The sequence below is a fragment of the Pistacia vera genome, unplaced genomic scaffold (genome assembly GCF_008641045.1).
Source record: "Pistacia vera cultivar Batoury unplaced genomic scaffold, PisVer_v2 Contig214, whole genome shotgun sequence".
Classification (NCBI taxonomy): Eukaryota; Viridiplantae; Streptophyta; class Magnoliopsida; order Sapindales; family Anacardiaceae; genus Pistacia; species Pistacia vera.
Window position 1 is genome coordinate 796,653 of NW_022196018.1, and position 25,649 is coordinate 822,301.

A 25,649-nucleotide genomic window follows, 5' to 3' on the forward strand; every position below is an offset into this window, starting at 1 on the left:
AATTGCAGGGCACAAGCCCATGTGCTTCCTTATGCTGAGACTATCAATGCAAAGCTATTGTAATTATCCATGTTAGACTATATGATTGAGATACTGAAGACATAGAAATCAACAAAAGGCCAAAAATATAACATGATTTGGAAATTCGCCGCTTCCTCTTTCAAACCAAACTGCTTGGATAAGATTATGGAAATAATTTTGTCATCTTTAGATCTTCACTTGCTAAGATTTGTGTTATACATAATGTTCCTCAGATGTAACAAATGAGTCCTTGGAATATGAGTCCTTGGAATATTGTTCCTAAGGATTTTTCTTGTCTTTTCTCCATGTTCTATGTATCTTCGTAGTGAAGTCAGTTATTTGTCAAACCAGAAAAGAGTGCATGAAATAAAGTACAATAGTTATAGATCCCCCTTTAAGAACCGAAATAGTCGATGTAAGCTAGGAGGAAAGTCACAAGAAGTAGAACTACTTTCAACAAAGGTTAATTCCTGATGGAGATCAGGAACTAAGAAATCGTTTGCAAAGGGTGAAATAGAAAATGAAAATTCAGATTGAGAATGTATCATATGGAGGGAACATAGCTAGTATCAGTTATTCAAGAAAATCTAGTCAAGCTTTACCTTCCCTAATCCCTGTAGTTAGGACATGGCAATCACTCAGCTTCAAGAAATCATTCCCTCTAGTCCTCATTAAATCTCCTCTACCTTTATAACTTTCACAGCTTATCTGCAGCCCTGCTTTCCTAAGTATTATGTATTTAATAAGTTAACCGATTAAATTGATCTCTAGAAACTTTGAATAAATTTAAAGGAATTCAGTAAAATGAAAATTTGCATTCACTAAAAATGAAGTTGTTGTTGGTTACTAGATATATTTAATCGAAAATAACATTTCTCATTCACAGTCAATTCGTGGAAGGAAAATTTTTCCTTTTGGATTCACAAGATTAAAAATTATGAATGAAATTACATCACATCAAAAAGTTAAATGAATAATTTGTTTACAGTCAATAAGTCTACAAAAGAATCTTTGCTACCAAAATGTTTCAATAGCTAAAAATAAGTGTTTGTTGATGGCTTTGTCCTTGAGCAAGAGAAGACGATGCCAAGTGGCGACATGTTGCTATGGAAGTGAGCACAGCGTTTTCTTACTCTTCGGGCATGTGTCGTTGGATCAATGAAATGACATACTCTAAGAGGGTACTATCACAAGGCAATAGGATTGCTCCCTCACTTGGAAGACCAAACTCTTCTTCGGACATTCTCAAGAGCTCTCTGAAGACATTTTGACTCAGATATTCCAAGGGAACCATGAACCTTTTCTTATCAGTCGTGTACACAATAAAATGGCCTTCACTAGCAACTACATTTCTTGGATACGAGATTCTCCTATGCTTTGCCAAAGCCATTCTCTGCTTCTTCTTTCAAACAAACTAATTGAATCAAATTATGGAAATAATTTTGTCTATTTAGATATTCACTAGCCAAGATTCCATCAACTAAGCTCATTATGTTGCACATAATGTTCCTCATATGCAACAAATGATTTTGCCCAGCCCCGTTCCTCGGAATATTTTTCCCAAGGATTTTGCTTGTCTTTTCTTACTGTCCTATGTATCTTATAGTGAATTCTGTGAGTTACTGTGGACTAAGAAAGAGTTTATAACAATAAGTTACAGAGGTTATAGATCCTCTCTAAGAACCACAAGAATCAATATAAGCTAGGAGAGTACTCATGAGAAGTGGAACAACATTCAAAGCAGGTTAAGAAGTTAATAGCAACTGTGAGATGATCTTCTTGAAGTAAAATACTAATTTACCAGATACTGATTCCAGATGAAGACCATCAGGAGTTAAGATTTAAGAACCTTGCTGCAAAAAGTGAATAGAGAAGGAAAATTAAGATGGAGAATCAGGCAGCAAGGCCCACACAACCTGAGCCTAAACCCCTCTGGCTATAATATAATACTCCATGCGGGCCTTCATAACTACAAAAAAAATACACATAACGCAGCACAGTTAAGTTAAACAAAACGGTCAGCCCAACAATTCCAGCATGTGGCTGTGAATCACAAACCATCAACAAAATATTATGTGATTAAAAATCCAAGGTAAGGCGTAATTACCCACCCAAAAACTTTGAGAAAAATAATTTTCCACCCATTATTAAAATTCATTAGTGATATATGTTATCTGTTGATTGACATAGTATAGTCACTCTACAGGCGAAAATACACTTTACTGTTTCACTTAATAATTTTTTTTTTAATGAGGTCCATAGCAAAAAGTAAAGATAATAATTAAAAAACTATAAAATATTTAATTTAATAACTACTAATCAAATTAATTGTAAAAATATATGTTAAAAGGAAATTATCCTCCACAACACAAAAAAGAGAGGGTCTCAATAAATATCAAGATATTATTGGATGGTATTGCAATAATTTATAAAAATAAATAAAATAAAAAACCGGGCTTCATACATAAACTATTCTTCAACTTGGTGATGACTAAATCTTCCATACTGCTGTTTGATGAGTGATCAAACAAGACAATGGACATTAATGGCCGTCTTGGGAAGCAAGGCAAATTCATCCATCTCTCTGGAAAACAATAAGTTTTTGCGGCTAGAGTTTTTTTTGTCAAAAGATGGCAGACACAGAAGCCCAAAAGTCAAATAATACTGTATTGATGTGAAGGGCATGCCCATTCTCCGCCATTGTTCCTTTACAGATTGTTGGAGTGGCCAATTCTAGCTCATGGAAAAAAATACGGTTATTCATCGTTCTGGNATTACTTTTCCCACCCAAAAAACTTTGAGAAAAATAATTTTCCACCCATTATTAAAATCCATTAGTGATATCTGTTATCTGTTGATTGACATAGTGTGGGGTCCCCTCTCGGGTGGTCCGTCAGGTATGACAGTTTCAGTGGCTCTGTCCGCGCGATGATAGATCTTGCCGGGTATGTCAGGTACATCCCTCGCTCTGCCTGCGTGTGGGACGCCCACCAGGTATGACAGATTTTCCCCAGGGTACTAGTTGGGTGAGAGTTTTCACATGTGATTAAGAGATGATTTGGATATGTATATATATGTATATCATCTATTTGAAAATGGGAACTTATAAACGTAAATGTTATCCGTATATGAACTGTTTCTTAGAAATGATGTTTTTAGAAAAACATGAGTATTTATTTGTTTACCATACTAGTGTTCAAAAAGAAGTCTTGCCATGAGAGATTTCAACATATGTTATGAAAGATGCCTCATATTATAAAATATGTATACGGAAATGAAATTTTATAAGCATGAGTGTTTTTATTGTATATTGAAATGTTTTATTACATACTAAACCATTCCCCACTTTTTTATTGTGGGAACCCCTCTCGGGCCTCTGGTCCCGCCAACCAGCCCCCACTCATCTGGATATCCCCACCCTTGCAAGTGGGTTTCTTTCGCCTTCCCCACCTCTCGAACACAAAACCTGCAGGCTAAGTACTTGTGACAAGAGAGATGAGTACCATCAGGCCAACGCCTTTTTATTGTGGGGTCCCCTCTCGGGCCTCTGGTCCCGCCAACTGAGCTCCACTCATCTGGACATCCCCACCCCTGCAAGTGGGTTTCTTTAGCTGGCCTCATGGTACTCATCTCTCTGGTCACAATGACTTAGCCTACAGGTCTTGTGTTCGAGAGGTGGGAAAGGCAAAAGAAACCCACTTGCAGGGGTGGGAATATCCAGATGAGTGAGGCCCGGTTGGCGGGACCAGAGGCCGGAGAGGGGTTCCCACACATAGTATAGTCACTCTACAAGCGAAAATGTATTTTACTATTTCATTTAATAATTTTTTTAATGAGGCCCATAGCGAAATTAAAGATAATAGTTAAAAAAAACTATAAAATATTTAATTTAATAACTACTAATCAAATTAATTGTAAAATATATGCTAAAAGGAAATTATCCTCCACAACACAAAAAAAGAGAGGGTCTCAAACAAGAATCAAGATATTATTGGGTGGTATTACAATAATTTATAAATAAAAAACAGGCCTCCATACATAAACTATTCTTCAACTTGGTGATTGGTGAGTGGTGACTAAATCTTCCATACTGCTGTTTTGATGACTGAGCACACAAGACAATGGCAAGCAAACAATGGACATTAATGGCCGTCTTGGGAGACAAGGCAAATTCATCCATCTCTCTGGAAAACGATAAATTTTTGCAGCTAGAGTCCTTTTTGTTAAAAGATGGCAGACGCAGAAGCCCAAAAGTCAAATAATACCGTATTGATGTGTAGGGCATTCCCATTCTCCGCCATTATTCCTTTACAGATTATTGGAGTGGCCAATTCTAGCTCATGGAAAAAAATACGGTTATTCATCGTTCTGGCGTCATGCTTGCTTTTATTTCTTACTCTGAAGAATTTTTTATTGAAGCAAACACAATATAAGAATCGACCTTCAACCCTAACATCACTTCCCAGTTCCCATAATTGGCCATCTCCATCTAGTGAAAGAACCCATCCATAGATCATTACAGCTGCTATCAAACAAATATGGTCCAATTTTTAAATCTTTCCTTTGGAAACCGCGGTGTGCTACTCATATCCTCTCCATCTGCCGCCGAAGAATGCTTTTCTAAAAATGATATTCTCTTTGCCAATAGGCCTCATCTTATTTCTGGCAAGTACTTGAACTATGACTACACGGCAATGGGCGCTGCCTCTTATGGTCCTCTTTGGCGCAATCTATGCCGACTTGCTGCACTTGATATCTTCTCAATAAATCGGCTTAACATATTTTTGGGAATTAGAAAGGATGAGGTTAGATTCTTACTTAAAAATCTTTATCACAGTTCATGCCAAAGTTTCACCAAAGTGAAGATGAAGTCAAAGTTATCAGAACTATCTTTTAACATCATTATGAGGATGGTTTCTGGGAAAAGATATTTTGGGGAAGAAGTTGATGATCCAGAGGAGTCTAAACGCGTTCTAAAAATCGTAAGGGACATTTTTTATGCCAATGGAGCATCAAATCCAGGAGATTTCTTACCTTTTTTACGATGGGTGGATTACAAGAGCTACAAAAAGAGAACAATAAGACCGCATAAAAATTCTGATAGGTTCATGCAGAGTTTGATTGATGAGCATCGAAACACAAGGAATTCTTCAAGTGAAGGAGCAAGAATTAAGACAATAATCGATTCTATGCTGTCTTTACAAGACTTTGACCTGAATACTACACTGATAAAATTATCAAAGGCATGATATTGGTATGTCTTAACTTCTTTGTTTCTACTTAAACAATTTGATAGACATAGATAAGTAATCTGGTGTCTTCCTCAAGCATGACACAAAGAAAATGGAACATTTACATGGCACTGCACCTATAAAGAGTTTCTGTTGTTCTGATCTTGTTAGATTACAATCCTCAAAACATATTTGTAATCCTAATAATCACTTTGACTTCTAACAGACACTACTAGTTGCGGGAACAGACACAACCTCGGTGACTGCAGAATGGGCTATGTCAGTTCTCCTCAACCATCCTCTTGTGCTAAAGAGAGCTAGAGCTGAGCTTAGCCATCATGTTGGTCATGGCCGTTTAGCAGAAGAACCTAATTTGGTCAACTTGCCTTACCTCCAGTGCATAATCAATGAAACTCTTCAGCTGTTTCTAGCAGCACCACTTCTAGCGCCACATGAATCATCCGATTACTGTACAATTGGAGGGTACGATGTACCATCGACAATGTTGATTGTTAATGCATAGAGCATTCATAGAGATCCCAAGGTGTGGGAGGACCCTGAAAGTTCTAGATCAGAGAGGTTTGAAGGATTGGAAGGTGAAGTTAAGGCATATAACTTCATACCATTTGGTCCAGGAAGAAGATCCTGCCCTGGAGCTGGCCTTGCCAATAGAGTAATGGGATTAGCATTAGCCACTTTAATTCAGTGCTTTGAGTGGGAGAGAATTAGTGAAGAGGAAGTGGACTTGACAGAAGGAACTGGTCTTACAATGCCTAAAGTCAAGCCATTAGAGGCTATGTGCAAAGCTCGCGAGTGCATGTTAAATGTCCTTTCAAAGCTTTGATTATTGCTTTTGTATCTTCTTATGTATTTGTGGCTTCACAATGTTGCAGTCTTCGTTTCTTATAATGGAACTTATGGGCTTAATTTATTATTTAAATTTCTGCCACACTTAAGGAATAAATTATTTGAAATTTGCGGTGGATTTAAAATTATGATAACTTAATCCAAATTTGCAGGTAGTTTTGGAGTATTTAGATTATAAAGTCCGAATTTAGAAACCATCAATTAAAAATAAATAAATAAAATGAAATATAAAATATGCCGTACATGATTTTGTTTCTAAATAACATAGCATGAATGTTAATTTAACTCATCCGTTGGTAGTCCAAATGGTTAGGACGAATTGGGATTGTGTGGATAGACGTACAGTCTCAAGTTAGATTCTACATCAAGTATCCGCATTTAAGTAAGAGGTCATAGATGCGGGTTGTTCGCTAGTCTCTTTCGAGGATTAGTTGAGGTGCGCGTAACTAAAATGAAAAAGGTGAAGGGTCACATCTCACACATCAAAATTAGATCTAACTTATAAGCTAACCCTCCACCTCATTTCACTAGCACCCAAATACACTTCTATGTGTTTCTTTCCGTTTCCCAAATAAATATTTTAATCTCATCTCAAATAAAATAAAAAGAAATTTTCGAAATCAAAATATCTGTGAATGACAATTTCCCACCCAAAATTTGCCGTAATTACATTTTTCCACCCATAAACGCTGAGAAAAACAATTTCCCACCCGTTGTCCTGTTGACTTTATAATTTTTAACAAGGTTGAATAGCATTTTCTCACCAAATTTTATTAAATGTATTTTTCACCCCTCGTTTGGTTTATATTAATTTTAGGGTTAATAAATTTATAAAAAAAAAAATTAAAAATAAGGTCAGTTATTAAAATAAAAAAATTATAAAAGTTTGAAAAATTGAAAAATTGAAAAAAATAGTTGGCCAATTAATGCTAATTGATGTAGAAAACTTGATTAATTAATTTGAGGTTAGAATTAGAATCAAAAAGAAATGTAAAGAAGAAGATGCTTTTGACATAATATAAATTTACTTTCTAGATATCTTTTTTTCTTTTTTTGCGTATATAATTGATTAATGTTTCAATTGGATATAGCGCAGGCACTTGCATTATTGGACTTGTTCAAACAGGAGGAAAAGTGAAAAGACGAATATATCCTTGACTTAACCTTAGCTATAAAAATGTCAAAGAACTTGGAACATAAATTTACTTTTACTTTAAAAGATTAAATGGAACTTGAAGATCATTTATACTATAAATTAAATAAAAATTCATGTAGAAAACTACAACAAAATATTATTGTTTGGAAAATTGTCATACAGAATATTAATGTATTTTACTTTTAAGGTTAAAAAAATTGGTTAATTTAATTATTATCCCATTTTAAATGTATGTTTATAAAAACTAATTCACAAATAAGGGGTTGTCTTCGACAGTATGTTAAAAAGAAGTGGCCCCACAGATTTGTTCATTTAGAGCCTTCATTTTTTTGTGTAATCTCCACCGTCCATTTCAAATCGTATAAAGATTATGGGATCTATGGGTAATGACATAGTTATCCCTTAGGTTGGGCAAAATTTAATTTGGCTCCAACGAATTGTGAAAGTGACACTACAATCCATATCAATCTTTGTTAGTTGTGCATGATGATTAATGCTATGAACATAACAAAGCATTAATGACCTGTTATAATTGGTTGCAATAAATATTGCGATGACTTCGCCATACCTTACATCAAGGCATATTTTGTTTAGAAACTAGAACTCCGATAGAGTTTGTAAGATCAATAATATTACGGATACCGGGATTTTTACACTGAAATATTATATTAGCTTACGTGTAATATGTCTCTGATTTTTTTAACAATTTTTTTCTAGTGAACGGCCGTCCATCAAATTTGGACGGCCATTCACTCACATGGACACCCGTCCATATTATATGGACGGGGGTCCATATACCAGGGACGGGCGTCCCCATTTAATGGACGCCCGTCCATAAATAAAATGGAATAAATTTTTTTTATAAAAATTAGGGATGACCGTTCATCCGTTATGGACGGTCGTCCCTTCATTTTGGACGGGCGTTCGCAAATAAGGGACACCAGTCCTTAACCAAAATATGAAAATTAAAAAAAAAAAATTTGGGGACAGCCGTCCATAAATTTTGGACTACCGTCCCTTACGTTTGGACCGGCGTCCATTCCCTTAAGTTTGGATGGGCGTCCATACTTTAAAAAAAAAAAACACCTTCTTGCTCTTCTTCTTCTTCAAGCCAAGCCAAAACTGATCGCTTCTCCAGCCACTATTAATTTACTTTTCCATATAACCATGATCCCTCTTTACACGCTACAAACTAAACCATAAAACCAATGCCAATAACTCAACTAAAGCAAACATCACACTGAGAAGTCTACACATTCACAAAAAACAATTAAAAAGAACATCTAGATAAACAATGGATTTCAAAACAAAAACTAACTATCAAAAAAATTTACTTTTCCAGAAAGGACTTCTATGGCGAGGAGCTTTTGACCTGGGCACTGGAACCCAAATCTAGCATTAACCTCCCATCCTCTACCTGGACGATGAAGGCTATGAGAGAGGTTCAGGCTTTTGCTCTGTCGTTGAAGAGTTAAAATTTGCGGCCACTCAATTCAGGCGCCTTCACAGTAGACAGGTTCAGCACACCTTCAGGTTCTACTCATAACAGTGGAGGACATGGGCCACATGCTTCATCCAAGCTGCATGGCGCCGTTATTCCAAGAGAAAGAAAATGGATCATTTCCGAAAGGAAGAAGAAGAAGCAGTATCCATGTTTAGAATTTTTTTTATTTTTTTTATTTTTTTATTTTTTTAGTATGGACCAAATATTTATAAAAACTTTTTATTATATTTTATTTATGGACGGGCGTTCTTTAAATGGGGACGCCCGTCCCTTGTATATGGACGCCCGTCCATATAATATGGACGGGCATCCATGTGAGTGAACGGCTATCCAAATTTGATGGATGACCATTCACTAGAAAAAAATTGTTAAAAAAATCAGAGGCGTGTTACACGTAGGCCGGTACAATATTTCGGTGCAAAAATCCTGGTGTCCGTAGCATTATTGTTGTAAGATATGAAAAATAAGGGAGGCTTAAACACAATCACACAACACCAAATTTATATGGTTCGGCAAACCTTGCCTACATCCACGGATGTTACTCAAATAACTAAAATAGAAAATGATAATATAAGTCCAATACACTCACGTTATACCCAAACCCAAAACCTATGAACACCCTTCTCTTATCTCTTTCAACATTCTGCCACTTTATGCACCCAAATCCCAGGAGTTGAAATTTTCTTCTATAATCTATGGCACATATTATTTAACAAAACCTTACAACTCACATAACTCACACTTTACCCATACATTTTCTTAACATCACCACCTACAAGCCTATATATAATCAGAGAAGAAGAGGAGATCAACATTCTTTGGATGAAGAAACCGTCTCAAATCCAGTGCTTACATTGTTGTCAAGCCACTGCAGTTTTTCAGGCTTCTTATTCCTCTTATCCATCAAAATAAGTTCACGGCGCCATGACAAATGAATAGATTTTGTATCATATAAAAGGACAATAGCTTCCCTTGTCTTTCTTGCACCAAGCTATGAATCATCAGGGGATAGACATCAATATTCGGGTTCCAATTAGGCAAAGCTACAACAAAAAATGCAAATTTTTAATAAGTTCATTTGGTATGTACTTGAGATTATCTTGTCCAGAAAGCCTTCTCAGGCCTCTAATGAGTTGAATTCAATCATTTATATTTATGTGTTATGATATTTTTAAAAAATTTCCTTACAATTCATCAATCATCTAACACAGACTAGACATTTCATTTGGACTATTATTGCAATGATCCTTTTTGTTTAATCACCATTCATGGTGGGGTGCATCACCTAAGAGAATAGACCAAGATGAGGTTTTGTGGGGTGCCACCATTTCCATTATCTTTATTCTTCTCTCTCTCTTTCATTCCAACGCCATTTTTACCTAACATCTATGAAAATAGAGATCAGTTAATAGTAATTAAACCTAATTACACTTTCTATTTAACAAAAAGTGTTTGCCATTTCTCCTTATTGAAAGTAAAGCACCAAACATCCTCATAATTCCATTTAATATGCAAAAGAGGCAATGTGAGATTATCATATTCCATTAATTGCTGAAGAGAAACTCTTTTAATTGGATGTTACAGCCAATTTGCAAAAGGTGATTATAAGCTCATATTTAGAAGGTTATTATAGTCCATTATAAAGTTTATCAAATTAATTAACTTGACCAAGACTTGCATATTATGGTCCACTGTTATCTCATAAACCTGATTTTTTTTTTTTTTTTTTTTTTATGCTATTCAAATTATTCTTAGAACAAAGTAATAGTTTAATAGAGGAAAAAGATTCGTAATTATAAGAAATACAAAATTAAAAGTTTTTAATTGCTTCACATATAAACTTATGGTTATTTTTCCTTCAAAGTATTGGTAGATATTTTTAATCTATATATATTTTATGTTGTTTAAATGTATTATGTTTGGGATTATTTGTAAGGATTTTTTTTTTACCTTGAATTTTTTTTTCATTTTAATTATTTAAACATTTTATTTTAGAAACGATGATGGTAGAGTATATAGAATAAGTAAAGGGAATAAAATATTGACCTTTTCAAAATATAAAATAAAATAGAATATTAAGGACATTTATGAAAATTTTGGGGTGGCATAAAAAAAAAAAAAATTGTAAAACGTTGGAGTTAGACATTTTAAGAAATGCAGCTTCTCTGGTTCAGTAATAGAGTGTTAATAACTTCATTTAAAAAAAATTTAAAAAAAAAAAAAAAAGCCAACCTAACCAGGAAACGAGGCCCACACAACGTGAGCCTAAAAACACAAGCAATCACCAGATAGGCCCGAGCAAAACCAAGCCCAAACCCCTCAGCCTAAATATAATACTTCATGCGGGCCTCTTTATCTCATCAATGAAGCCCTGCTTGAACATCCCTATTGCTAGTACCGGGTTAATGAATGGCTTTATTACCGTGCCACCCCTGAGGTTTGGCCCGTAAACATTATCCCCCTTGATTTTGGAAAACTAATGTTGTCACTTCAAATAGTGTTTCTGTCAGTTGAATATAACCAACTGTTCAAGTTCTATCAACCATCTTAGTGCAGCTAATGTTTGTCCTAATCTCCTCACTAACCTATGGCCAATCGTCATTTCGAAGCTATACCTACCTCTCATGGGATCCCTTGTTACGAGCTTATTGCTTGAGCTAAAGGATCTTTTCAAGGGCGTTTCACAATATAAATTTATAATTTTAATAATTTGTAGTACACTAACAAATAACATAAGTACCAACTCCGTCTCATTTGTTTCTCATCTTTTATATTCTATTTTTTCAGACTCTCATTTTTTAGATTCTCTCATTCAGAGGTTTAAGTTTTCAATTCTTGCTCTAAACCTTTTGTTGGAGGTTCAAGTTTTTAGTTCCCGCTCTCAAGGTTCTCTCATTAAGCTTTCAATCCTTGTTGAAGGTTCAAGTTTTCAAATAACCCAACGAATTGATTACCCACATCCAACCCTAGTAATTGGCCACGTTCTGAAACTTCTTTTAGCAAGATAGCTTTGAACAAGTTTAAATGGTGCACGTACTTCATCTAATCCCATGCATGTACGAAAACATTATGGACCAATATTACTCTTAGTTTATATAAAACCATAAACATTATGGACTCTAACAATTGCTTATATTAGCAGTTGAATATACCTATAATGACATCAGTGAACTTTCTTTTGATTTTGACTTCACTAACAATAAAGATCAATTTCGAAAGACATAAACTCTTGAGGGACAAGTTCAGGAATCCATTCATTGCAATTTTGAATAGACCATCAATCCAATAAAATTCTACTATGTAATTTAATTCAACATCTTAACTAACTTTATCATCTAGACAACATAAATATAGTTTAATTTAGGAGCAATATAACGACATTGTTACAGCATTTAAAAATTTATTTTCTTATTAATTTCCTAGTATACACAACAATATTTTATATGAAAATAACTAGGTCAATAGCCAAAAACAACAATATCATACCTGAAGCATTGAATAGTAGATCATGATTAAGAATCAATAATGGAAAACTTATTCGGTTGACCTAATGGATTAAACTGTGAATACTAAAACTTGGTAAATTTATTTAACCCCTTTAGTTTGATAATGACATTTAGGTCCTCAAAAACAACATTTTGAGAGCTTTCATATGCAAATGACATTTTCTAACCAAGATTCATGCTTTGACTAAGCTTTCTTGAAATCTTCCAAATTCTTTGTCCAAATTTTGTCTTTTCCTTTCTTGATAATCCTTTGAATGCATTGAGAAATTTCCTTGCTGTCTAAACCCATACTTAAGCAAGAGTCATTAGCTAATATGCTTAGGGGCATATTAGTTTGTTATCATCAAAATAAGAGCATGATGACTGCTTGAGTCAACAAAGGGGTTTATTGATTGTTTTCTAAACTACTTGGAGTTACTTAATTGACCATAATAACGTTGTTTAAAACTACTCGGTCCACTTACTTTCTAATTCTTCTCTTTAAATCCCATTGGTCTAGATTTGGCAAAATGGGCAGGCTGGGTTGATATGGGTTGGGCTCAACTGGTATTGGTCCGATGGGTTGGATCTAAGAGGGCCCAAAATGTTGGACTCGTACACTACCCTATGTAGGTATGGGTGGACCCGCAGATACCCATACTATTCACCCCAGTTTTAGATTTTTATAGTTACAACCCCACAATTTTTGTAGTTTTCACTTTTTACAATCACATTCCTATAATCTAAGGGTGTGCAAAAGAACCGGCCAAAACTGGAACCAATGGGTACCCGGGGTTCCTGTTTAAGTTCCTACACAGAATTGACCCTTATAGGGTAGGTTCTGGTTCTAGAAATCAGGAACTGGCTGGTTTCGATTTTGGTTCTGGTTCCACCCTGCAAGAATCAAGAACCGAAACCAGAACCAAAACTGGAACCGAGATCCAAGTACTTGAGTAGAAACTATGACTAAATTATAATTTTGTAAAATATTGGGGGTGTATTTGTAATTTTTAGGGGGTTTATTTATCATTTTTAAAAAGTAGGGGGTAATTTAAATTAACCCAATACCGGGAACTAGAATCAGAACCTATGTTTTAGGTTCCAATTCCTAGCTTCTAGGAACTGGAACCGGCCAGTTTCAGTTCCAAATCCAAGGAACCAACCGATTTTGGTTCCTTTGAATTTGGGCAAGTACTTGGACCCACCCACCCTTACCACAATCAATTTTCTCTCAACTCTTGGGCCAAACTGTGGGAAAAGTTGGGAAAGGTGGAGAAAACCAGAAAACACCCATAATCAAGCCCAAAATCTCAAATTATTACACAACCAATATTAAAACAACGCAAAGAAAGAAACTCCCAAACACTCAAAACACAAAACCCAATCACGAAGGCAGGTGGTGAGTCACGGCCGACGAACGGCGAGAGACTAGGTGCCAGGGTTAGAGTGGTTTTGTAGAGTAGAGGTTGGTGGTTGTAGGAGCGGTGACAGAGTGGATTTTGGCTATTGGATTTAGTCGAAATTCGACTTAGAATAGTGAAACGCTATCTTTGTGGTGGCCGGTGAACGATGGGTGTAATGAGGTTGGAACCTTGGGGGTTTTGATCAATGGAGGATGGGGAAGCAAATGGTGGTGATGGGGATGTCCAATGGCGTTGGAATCTGGCTAGATCTGGCTTGAGCCGACAATCGCGTAGGGGTAGAGGTGGGTCACGAAAAGGTGAGAAAAATCGGCTAAAAAGATAGTTCTTTCCATCTGGGTTGAAAAGGATGGTGGAGGAAGGTGAGGTCAACTGAAATGGGAAGAAACTCGGTTGAAACTCGGTAAGAGATGCTGACAGCGACGACTTTGAAGAAGAAAGGTGGAAAATGAAGAGTTGAGATATGTCATCTCATTAGTGCATTTTTTATGTGTGACACCAACTTGATCTCTAACTGATTTAAGGAATTAGAGAAGACTTCAAAAGGAAACAGTTTTAGGAATTAGGGTTAATATTTTTTTTCACGGGTATCTGCGGTATACCTAGCCCTATGAGTACAAAAAAAGGGGTCCAAAAAGTTGGACTCGTACCCTATATTTTTTAATGGGTATGGGCCCATTTTGCCAGGTCTACATTGGTCCCTTAAAATTTTCAAGAAAGGTGTTTATTGATTGTTTTCTAAACTACCTGGAGTTAATGTTAGTTTATCATATTACCGTTGTTCAAATGTAATATTACCGTTGTTCAAAATCCAACCGGTCCACTCACTTTCCAATTTTTCTCTTCAAATCCCAAATGCCAATGGTCCCCAGGACTGGGAGGCTAGGATAAAATATAAAATTTTCAAGTAAGGGGTTTGTTGAATTTTTCCCAAAATAAATGGAGTTAATGAGTCATATTACCGTTGTTTAAAATCGAACTAGTCCGCTCATTTTACAATTTTTCTCTTCATCTCAGCAACTGAAGATCTGAAACTCTCTTCTGGAGATTGAAAATTCAAATTCAATTTCGTTCAAATTGCGTACGAGAATCCGTTCCGATTCTAGGTAAACAAGCAATTAAACGAATACCCAATCTTATTATACATTTTTTCGCTTAATTTTGAAGTTCTTTTGATTTTTTTTTTTTTTTAAATTTGTGCAAGTGAAGCTGTTGTGCCTGTTTGAAGATGGCGGATGTTGTGGCAAACCAAGTGGTAATTTTTATTTGTGAAATGTTAATTGCTTTGGCCTTATTGAGAATTTGGATAGTTTACTTTTGTTGTGATTTTAAATATGAAAATTTTATTGTTTGTAGGGTGGTTCTTTTGGTGATGCAAATGATGCCCAGAAAAATGTGTTTGATCTAGGCGCATTTGTGGGGGACTTGACTTTTGAGGAAGATGCAAGTGGGTAAGTTAAGAATTGTAGAAGCTTTCTGTATAAATTTATGTAGAATTTTGTTCGTTGATTTGTTTAAGATGTTATCTGTGTTTTAGAGAATTTAACTATTTTCAAGTTTTCTTGAATGTTTGAGTAACGATCAGTTAGTAAAGTAACTTAAAATAAGGAAATAAATGGTGGGTGACTGTAAGTTATCTGGGCGAGTTGATTGAGGTGCTGAAATCTTGGAAATAGCTGGAAACTTGAGAGGGTCACCTTTGGAAGCCTTTGCCGGTGACCAAAGTGTCACTCTCTTTCAATCATGTAGTGATGCTGACTGAATTTAATTGTAAACCTGGAAAAAAAAAAAAAAAAAAATTTCTTTCCTTTTTAGAGATTATTGGTTAGAAGATTCTTAGGAAAAGTTTGTGGGATAGGTCATGGAGAGTGCTTTTAACTGTAAGAGAAGAGTTGTAAACTGTCCTGTATTTTTGTTCAGACTACTTGGTATTCTATTGTGAAGATGTTGATGGCTGTTGCTGTTTTTGGCAGTGATGATATATCATTTGAAGGACTTGCGAAGGAGCTTGAAGAATGTAAAAACTATGATGTGAGTAACTTTTGTGTTGTTTTTTTACGAAGCTATAGTCTCGTTTTTGTGGTTTTTGCATGTGTAGTTGTTATATGGGGAACTAGGGTAAGGTAGCATTGTATTTATAACTTACTTTTTGAGATAGGATCTGCTGGTTGAGGATAACAACAAGTGAAAGTAGGGTGGGTGTTCTTGTTTTTCAATATGTGTGACTCCTTGAGTCGACATGGTGTAAGTTTCTACAATAGGCTACATAGATTAGATCTATGAGTACTGCTTCTTTTGTCATGATGATTATTGTGTGAAAACACTATTTGGAAATTTTGATATCTTGATGTATGATAGAGATAATTTATGATGTTTGTTAAATCAAAGTTGTCTTGTTCCGCAGAGGTGAAATTTTGCCTACAGTGTCTGAGTATTTGCAGAACAAAGCAATTAAGATGTTAGTATAAAATTAAATTGTTAAATGAGTAACACAGGAAGTGACAGATTGCACTATCTAGTACTTATCAATAAAAAAGGAATAAAGCGTCTGGATTACATTTCTGATTATCTGGTAGTTTGGTCCGAAGTTTGCATACCATATGATCTTCTTGTACTTGCCACATGAAGTTTGCACTATTCTGTTATTAAATATTTTATATTTGTTTCCATAATTTTTTTTGCTAAACTTCATATTTTATACCTTAATGTATGTGTCTATGTGTTCATATAGGTAGTTGAAAACATATTGTCTAAAGGTACAACACTAAGGGAGTACACGAAGGGGGTTGAGAATGATCTATGCCAAGTTGAGATGGACTCTATTCAGGTTCATGGTTATTTTGCTTTGCTGAGATGCTTTGTATGTAATGTTTTGGTGTAAATTGATAAGATCAAGTACTTCAGTTGTTTTACTTCTATTTTTTTAAACAAAAGTACTTCAGTTGCTTTATCTTATGTTTTTATAAAAAAAAAAAAAAAAGGAATTGAATCAATTCATGTCTTTGTGCCTTATCATCGATTTCTGTTTGTTGTCCTATCACTCAGTGAGGGTTATGTATTGCTGAGATGCTCTTTAATCATCTTCTTGTATCGTACTTTTATTGTTTTTCCATTTATGAATTATTATTGATTGATGCTAGAACTTTTTCAATGCTGAAGGATTATATTAAAGAAAGTGATAACTTCGTGTCCCTTCATGATCAAATTTGTGATTGCGATGCCATCTTGTCACAGATGGAGACTCCTCTCAGCGGTTTTCAGGTATGTTAATTCTTGCTGGGCAAGCCAGAAAAACTTGCATTCATCTGATTAGGTACCATCTTTTATTTGTTCTGTTGAATAAAAGTATTACAGTTACACTTTTTAAGGAATTTTTAGTATTTATTAGTTGCTAGTTCAATGAATAGTAAAGTTCTGAAGTTCAAGAATTATTTATGACTGATAACATTATGTATTGTTCCTAATGCTGTGATTTGAAACTCCTGTTTGACCTTTAGTTTGTAAATGCTGTATGGATCACTCTTATGTAGTAGTTGATGCTTATTTTTATAACTTTGCAACTGAAAAAGTGATAATAAAGTTGTGCAATACGGTCAACTATTTTTAGTGGTAGAACCTGTCATGGATTGCGTATTGTTATCAAGTTGAGGAGGAAAGGAGCAAGCAAAATTTTTTTTGTTGAGTTCTTGATAGGAATCTGTGTAACAACGAATGCTGGATACTAAAATACTTATTGCTGTCATAGCTGTTGAATCATTCCTTACAATAAAATTAGGAGGTTAGGCACTTTGTAGGACACAGAAAGACATATCACCAATCAGATGCTATTTGTAAAATTGCTTGGTATAAGCTGACAGAACTACTAGCTTCATATTTGCTGCTGCTTGAAGAAAAAAGTTTTATAAATGTGGTCTTACTTTCTGTTTATATCACAATACCCATGACTAGTGGTAAAAGTCTGTTGCAATAGCAAAAGTCATTGCTACACGTCACATACATAGTTCAAGTTCTGAGAGCATCCACTTTACACAAAAATGCTGGAAAGGACCTTTTACTAATTTAGCCCTTCTAAGATATGAATTCATTGGTATCATACATGATATCAAATAGTTGGGTATTTCCTAAGTATCCCTTGGCCATTGAGAACCTAGAAAGCGCACGCCTAGGAAAGAAGTTTATTTTAAAATCCTATTTAAAGAATAAACTTGTAGTTTATAAACATATTTATATATATATTTATTAATTTAATTTCTAAACTATAATGAGTTCATTGTATAAGTAGAAAAAATATAGTTTCCTTTCTTGGAGTAAATTATGAAATCCATAGTAATACTTACTAGAACATACACACTTTTACAAAATTTACTAGTAATTTGATTTCCTTTATTAATACAACATATTTACTNAAAAAAAAAAAAAAAAAAAAAATTGTATATTACATCCGAAAGGTGTTGTTTTTATATGAAAGGATTAATAGGGGGACCTCTAAGTATTTTTTTTTCGCTTACAATAAATTATTTCATGTGAATTTGTGAAAAAAGTGTTGGGTGCGTTTGGTTTATTATTTTGGATAGGATTTTGGGAATAATATTGGGTAGTTGAATAGGAGAGTATTACGAGGTAAAATTTAAAAATTTATAAAAAAACCCCTAGGTTTGCTAATTTAATTAAACACCCCAATATATAAAATGACAAAAACACCCCCACCACCCGCAGTGCCAGATTCCGGGCACCACCGCTGGAATCCGGTTGGAAAATTGCGTTACGATTGTGTCGTAACCCGTCAATATGGCCTTTTTCGGCTAGATCTGTGGTGGATCTGGCCGGAAAATACTAGATCTACGGCCAAATGTGGCCATCGACGGTCGCAAAGGTCTATCTTTGGCCGTCGTTTTCGGTCAACGATGGCCAAGATTTGGCCGTCGTTGACCAACAGCTAGATCTAGCCTTTTCTGGCCAGATCCACTGTGGATTTGGCCGGAAAGGCCAGATCGGTGAATAACCGGTCAGTTCTGGTCGTGGTGTAAGCCGTTGTGACAGATTCCGGCTACTACCGATGGTGGTTGCTGGAATCTGGAATCTGGCAAGTATGGGTGGGTGGGGGTGTTTTTGCTAATTTTTGAACTTTTTTTCTGGGGGTATTTAGTGAAATTAATAAACTTAAGGGGTCTAAAAGTAATTAAAAAATATACTAATATTTCTCAAATAATGTGTCAAACAATATTTGGGGAATATGATTGGGAATATGGGTAGAAATATTGAACCAAACGCACCCGTTGATATTTTATTTGGTCGTTTTGATTAGAAAGCAATTGCCATGTGGATTATCAACATGTGGACTGACTAGGATACAGAACTAATTTTCAATTGTTGTTCTCATATGCACCTTATGTTTCAATTTCTTAAATGTTTGTTGCTTATTAAGGGAAATGATTTTTATGCCACTAGGTCAATACTATTATATTTTTCTCATGCATTTCCATATTCTGAATATATATGGTAATTGGTTATATTCTTTGTATAGGTGGCAGAGTCAAAACTAGGAAAATTTGTTGAAGACATTATAATCCCTCCTAGGATGGTAGATATAATTGTTGAAGGAGACGTATTTTGTTGTTTATTTGGATTCTCATTTAAACATGATGGTTTTATTATTTTATTTTGCAACTGCTCATATGTTTTCTTCCTAAAGGTCTCTTGGGTTAGTGTTGCTCTCTTTATGTGGTCGAAGTTTATGTGTGCAAGTCCTTGTCATGATTCAGTTTTTGATCGATATAGATTTTGATATATCTTTTTCTTGGGAGGGCATGGGTTATCGTAGTTAAAAAAGAAATGTATCATGTTTTACTTAGGTCATCACTAGTGTGTTTGTGTGTAAAGTTGATGGAGAGTATCAATAATATTATCTGTCTTCTCACTGAAGTTGTGATGTCATCTCTTTAGAGCGGCTAGGTTGGTGAGGGTCGTTATGAGTCTTGCATATTCCTGATTTGAGAGTATTTCTGTGCTTTGGTGGGGCAGAAAATTGGGTAATATGGATGGAAAAGGATTCTGCAGGATGCAATTATAGGAGAGATTTCCTTCTTGTGGGCAGAGCTTGTCTTTTGATATCCTTATAGGTTTTTTTTTAACTAAAGAATTTCAGAGTTCTTTATTTTTCATCTTTGGAAAGTGGTGGGCTTTTGTCCAGTAATGTTGGTGCTGAATTATGTATTGAGATTATAGAGTAGAGGCATTTTTTTTTACCACTGTTGTTTTGTACGTCTTGTGATGGATCAATGGTTCACCTTACTATATAGCAAAAAATATTATACTGTATCTTAACCCAAAAAAAAAAGTTTTACTGGTTACCATATTTGTTCGGAAAAGCTTTACAATACTAATACTTGTTCTTAGGGGTTTCATGAAGTCTATGTACAAGTCTCATCGATTTTAGATGGAATGCAGACCTGAAATTAAAATATTACCATTTGAAGATTGTAAAAGACTGTTTTAGCTAATCTCTATTTTGAACACTCCTTCCTTTGAACTTTATGTTCATCTCTTCTTTTTATGGATATAAAATATTTTATGTACTCCTTTGGTCTGTTTAGTCTTCTTTCTTCTTTGAAGTGCCCTAGCCCATAGAGCTTACATCATATTTATTGAAAGATCTGGACTTCACTTGTTCCTTTTAGTTCATTTCTTAAATCGTAACTTATGATTGGTCAAATTCCATAACTTCACCTTATACATGGATACACACACACACATATATGTCCTCAAGTATTTCCTTGTTCACCATAAATGTTGCTTTGTTATCCTATTTAATGTGGAAGCTACTGGTTTTCCTTTCCTTCATCATACTAACATATTTTCAGTGGAATTTTCATTTAGGTCAACGAGGAGTATATGAGAACACTTGAGATCTTAAGTAAGAAGCTGAAATTTGTTGAAGTGGATCTTATGGATAAAACTTCAAAAGCCCTTAAAGATGTTTAGCCGGAGCTTGAAAAACTGAGGCAGAAAGAAACCAGTTTCAAAGGTAGTTAAATGGTGTTCCAGGTGTTCAGAATTATGACTTCTCTTATGAAAACAATGATGATAGTTTTGAATAGGGAAGTAAATGATGTCAAATGACCATGCAGTGAACTTTTCTTCACTGCACCTTTGTCTGCTAACAAGGGCACAAGAATTCATTGTGACTATCTTTATCATTTTGCAGGTTTTTGACTTCATTGTCCAGAAGCTTTATGCATTGAGAAAACCAAAAACAAACATTCAGATCCTTCAGCAGAATATTCTTCTTAAATACAAGTGAGCTACCTATATGGGGCATGTATCTTTTTGGTACTGTGATCATTTTTCAATATCTTGTTTCAACTCTGTACCTAGAAGCATTATTGGAGTTTATCATAACTGAACAATTTTAGTTTGTATGACATCTGATTTATGTAAATATTATTAGCTACTGATTTAAGTTGGATGCTATTAGTAGTTTGATTTTTTAAACATTATTTTAGTTTATTTACATATTGCACCATTGTTTCATGGTTCTTTGTCCTCGATAAGTTCGTCGGTAGTGTTATTAAATTGTCAGTAAAAAAGTGTCACGATTCGTTTTTAGCCTTTAATTTTTTCATGTACTCATAATTTCACTCTTTTCACCATAATTTGATGAAAAAAACTTGACAATGTAGGTATGTTATTTCTTTTCTTAAGGAACATGGCAAGGAGGTTTATAATGAGATTTGTGTTGCATATATCGACACAATGAACAAGGTGATTGCTTTAGAACATATCATGCATTTGAAATACAATTTTGCCATGACTGCAACCTTTAGATTTTTACTATTGTGCGGATTATTAGGGCCATCTGCTCTTTCATATGTTAACTTTATAATCGTTCCTTGTTTTATACTTTTTTCAAAATTTTCCCTTTACTTTCTATTCTTCATTTTTTATGAATCAGGTAACTTGTATTAATTTTTTTTTTTTTTCTCCTCTCTCTGTGGGAAAGGATTGCACCCTACGGGGAGCATTTGTTCTGAAACTTTATGAAGATTTTAATAGTAACAGTAGTATTCTTCTTAGTGATTCTTAGCATACCTATCAATCATTTTCTTGTCTTTATGGCCACTAAAAAAATTTAATAAGTGGCCAATTGGTCAGGAGAACTCAACCTTTGTTGCTGTTGAAGTTGAGCATTCAATTTTTCTCTTGAAATATGTGGAAGTGTATTTGGTACCAAGCCAGCAAACTTCGAAGATAATTTAATTGCAATACTTGACTTGGGACCTTAAAATTGTAGTGACCTAGTCTTAAATAGGTACTTTTAATCTTTTTGGCACGTACCAAAACTACCACATTTTTGAATTGGTTCTGCTGAAAATACAATTTTGGAATATCTTTCTTGAATGAAAAGTTAGTTCATCATATATCTTCAAAATTAGTGCCCTAAAACTTCAGACTTTTGGATGATGTTCTTTTAGATGATCGACATTGTTGATGACCTGTATGTTTTGTGCTTGTTCTTTTTGTTCTTGTTTAAAATATTAATTCCTTTACCTAAGGCTTCTGGGCTCAACATTTTGTTTGACCTTTTTGCCATGGTTGTTGATTCTTAGTGGTTAACAAGCCTTCCTTGTTAGGATTTCTAGGCAAACTAACTACTATAAAAGGGTATTACTTAAAGGTCATTTTTTGAGTAAATGAGCTCAGACTGTGCTTTGATTTGTGGTGGATTTATTAAGGACGAGCTTAAGCAAAGTAAAGCTGGATTCATTGTAGTTTGTGGAAAGTTTGGATGGCTATTTTGTAACTTCATCTTGTGTTAACTTCAAAAGCTAAGATTTTTTTTTAAGGTCATGGATTAAGTAGGTAGCCATGTTGCAGCTGGATATAGAAATATATTTGTTATTGCACTTAATATGACTGTTGTTTTGATTCACTGTATCAAATAATATGCCGCTTAAGTTTTGCTGAGATACCTATCTCTTCTTTGGAAGTACAGAGTGGTGGGTCTATTATGAATTTCTGTGTTAATGGTTGTGCTGCAAATATTACAGTGCTAAGATTTTGTGTACCAGATCAATTTTAATGTAACTTTTATTTAGTTTATCACTTCCTGAAAGATAAGCATATTTTGTTCTACATGTATTACACCCATTCTTTTTTAATTGCTATGTGCATACGATAAGATTATTACATTCTAACTGAGGAAAAGATCAGGATGATTCCTACATATTCTAGTGTAAGAATATTCTCGCATATATTGATACGTTGCTATTCCATTTGCAGGTTTTAAGTGCACATTTCCGTGCATATAAACAAGCGTTTGAGAAACTCCAGTTAGATATAGCAATATATAGTAATTTGATTGGTGTAGAGTCTGGAAGCACTAGTCTTTTTTCAAGAGGAAGAGAGCCACTGAAGAATCGTTTGCTGCTTTTGCTCTGGGGGAATAGGATCAACATTTTAAGGTTTAATTTTACTTACTGTGAATATTGTTTGCCCTGATATTTTGGATTATACATTTAGTTTCTCACTGGATTACATGGTAAATCAAATGTCAGTTGTGATCTTTGATCACTGATTGTTTTCCCTTAGCTTCTTCTTGGGAATATTTCAGAAAATATACACTTCTGATTTCTTATTCCAATTTATTGGACGGGCAATCTTTGGTAGGTTTTGTTTCATTTCAGTCTTATTTAAAATTTTATGTTTTGATTATAATGGATCTAATTCTCCTCAATCGGGCCAATATAGAAACATAGAATGTCTGCTGAAATATATCCTTTCTTTTATTTGTTGCTTTGGTAAAGTAAATACCAAAGATAATATAGTAGTAAAGGAAATCTGGGCCTATTTTTCACATACTCAAAAAAATGTGGAGTCTGATAAAATAAAAAATTTGAATTATGCTGTCAACTTGTGTTAATTACTTTTTGCTATGTTTGAGATTTTAATTGGCATCAGATCAGGTTATAATTTTGCAGTGTGCATGAGAATTGGAATATTGTTGAAAATAGGCTCTCTTCAACCCTACTATTTCATAGTTGTTTCGGTTTCCTACTTTTCTGGGTGCGCTTGCTGTCACAGAAGTTAGTTTCCAAACACCTGCTCCCCCACTTTCCCAACCTTATAATTAGATACATGAATTAAACTCTTTGTTTTTTTCTTAAATTGTCCCTCAATTTATAATTTATTATGTCCATGAAAGATGACAGTTTTGGAAAGAGATGAGAAATGATGATATCTAGGCTATGTGCTTAAACAGGGGAAAAAGAAAAAGAAAGAAAGAAAGTAAGAAAAAAAGAATGAAGTAAGAAAGAAAGGAAGAAAGTGATTTGTGGGATATTTCTCCTGTGTGTGAAAGAAATGTTTCACTATTTATGAAATCTATCATTCTTTGCTGGCAAACGAGGTTCCATGGTTTCAGGAAATTGATCATCCTGCACTGATTCCACATATATCTGAAGCTAGCTCCTTGAAGTATCCTTATGAGGCCTTTTTCTAGAGCTTACACAAGCTGCTTATGGATACTGCAACTTCTGAGTTCCTTTTTGCTCTGCTCCTTGATTTTGTTTTCTAGATGCGAGTGAATGTCAAGTCTGTTGTATAGTTTTTGAATCTTTTGTTCTCTAATTTGCAGGTGTCTTTTCTGTGATGATTTCTTCGGGGAAGAATCTACATTTTATGAAATTTTCGCAGATAAAATTTTATGAATAATAAGGTCAAGATATGCACCAGAAGAGGCCCAACCTAAGAACATGTCTGGTATGCCAAAATAAAATAAAAAGCAGAGGAGAGAGAGCAGTAATTTTTGACATGCAACTGATACTGAATTANTGCTTATGGATACTGCAACTTTTGAGTGCCTTTTTGCTCTTCTCCTTGATTTTGTTTTCTCGATGTAAGTGAATGTCAAGTCTGTTGTATAGTTTTTGACTCTTTTGTTCTCTAATTTGCAGGTATCTTTTATGTGATGATTTCTTCAGGTAGAATCTATATTTTATGAAATTTTCACATGTAAAATTTTATAAATAATAAGGTCAAGATATGCACTAGAAGGGGACCAACCTAAGAACGGCTACTATGCCAAAAAAAAATAATAATAATAATAAATAAATAATAATAATAATAAATAAAAAGCAGAGGAGAGAGAACAACATTTTTGACATGCAACTGGTACTGACTTATTTGCCTTTGATAATCAATGGTAATAATAGGATTGTTATTTGCATTTATTGAAAAACCTAATGGTTGGGCATAGTGGTGAAATCCCTTAATTGTAACCGAACAGGTCAAGGATTTAAATCCCTTTGGGGCCACATACTTGGTATATGATCATATCCCACTTGTTTTCTGGCTAACAAGGTTTCAGGGTTGGGAAGTAGCCTTCAGTTTAGATTTTAGTCCCCATGCAGGGTAAAGTTTGAGGGATTTCGGGGTATAAACAAAATGCATTTAATAAATGTACATTGACATGCACATAAGAGTTTTTCCAATAATCTTGAAGTTGTAAATCATTTATTTGATTTGGACTGAGGAAATAATCTCTGCCTTATAGAGTGGAAATAGAGGACATACTGTTTTGGATAAATATCATATTTTTTGAGTATGAGACATTATAAGAACTTCTCATGTTATCTTTGATATTATCAGGTCCATTTGTAGTCATTGATGAGCACTTCAACTCAATACTACCAAATTGTTATGATGCTANTGTAAATTGGCCCTGACATGCCCTAAGTCACCAAAAAAAATTTGTCTAAATACATTTTTTTTTTTTTTTTATAACGAACCTAGGGTTAATACTATTTTTCACCTCTGAAACTCAAGAAACTAATGGCACCCCTTAATATTCAAAAACTACCAAAAACACCCCATGCTGTCTATTAATTTTTAGCCATTAGTTCCAACAAATGAAGGATAAAACGGACTTTTTAATTTAAAAAAAAAAGATATTATATTTTGTAAATA

General features: G+C 34.4%; 2 pseudogenes; both read left to right on the top strand.

Moving 5' to 3' along the window:
- Positions 1–4,156: 4,156 nt before the first annotated feature.
- On the top strand, positions 4,157–6,096 carry LOC116129802 (annotated as a pseudogene).
- An 8,669-nt stretch (positions 6,097–14,765) lies between these two features.
- On the top strand, positions 14,766–25,408 carry LOC116129803 (annotated as a pseudogene).
- Positions 25,409–25,649: the final 241 nt, after the last annotated feature.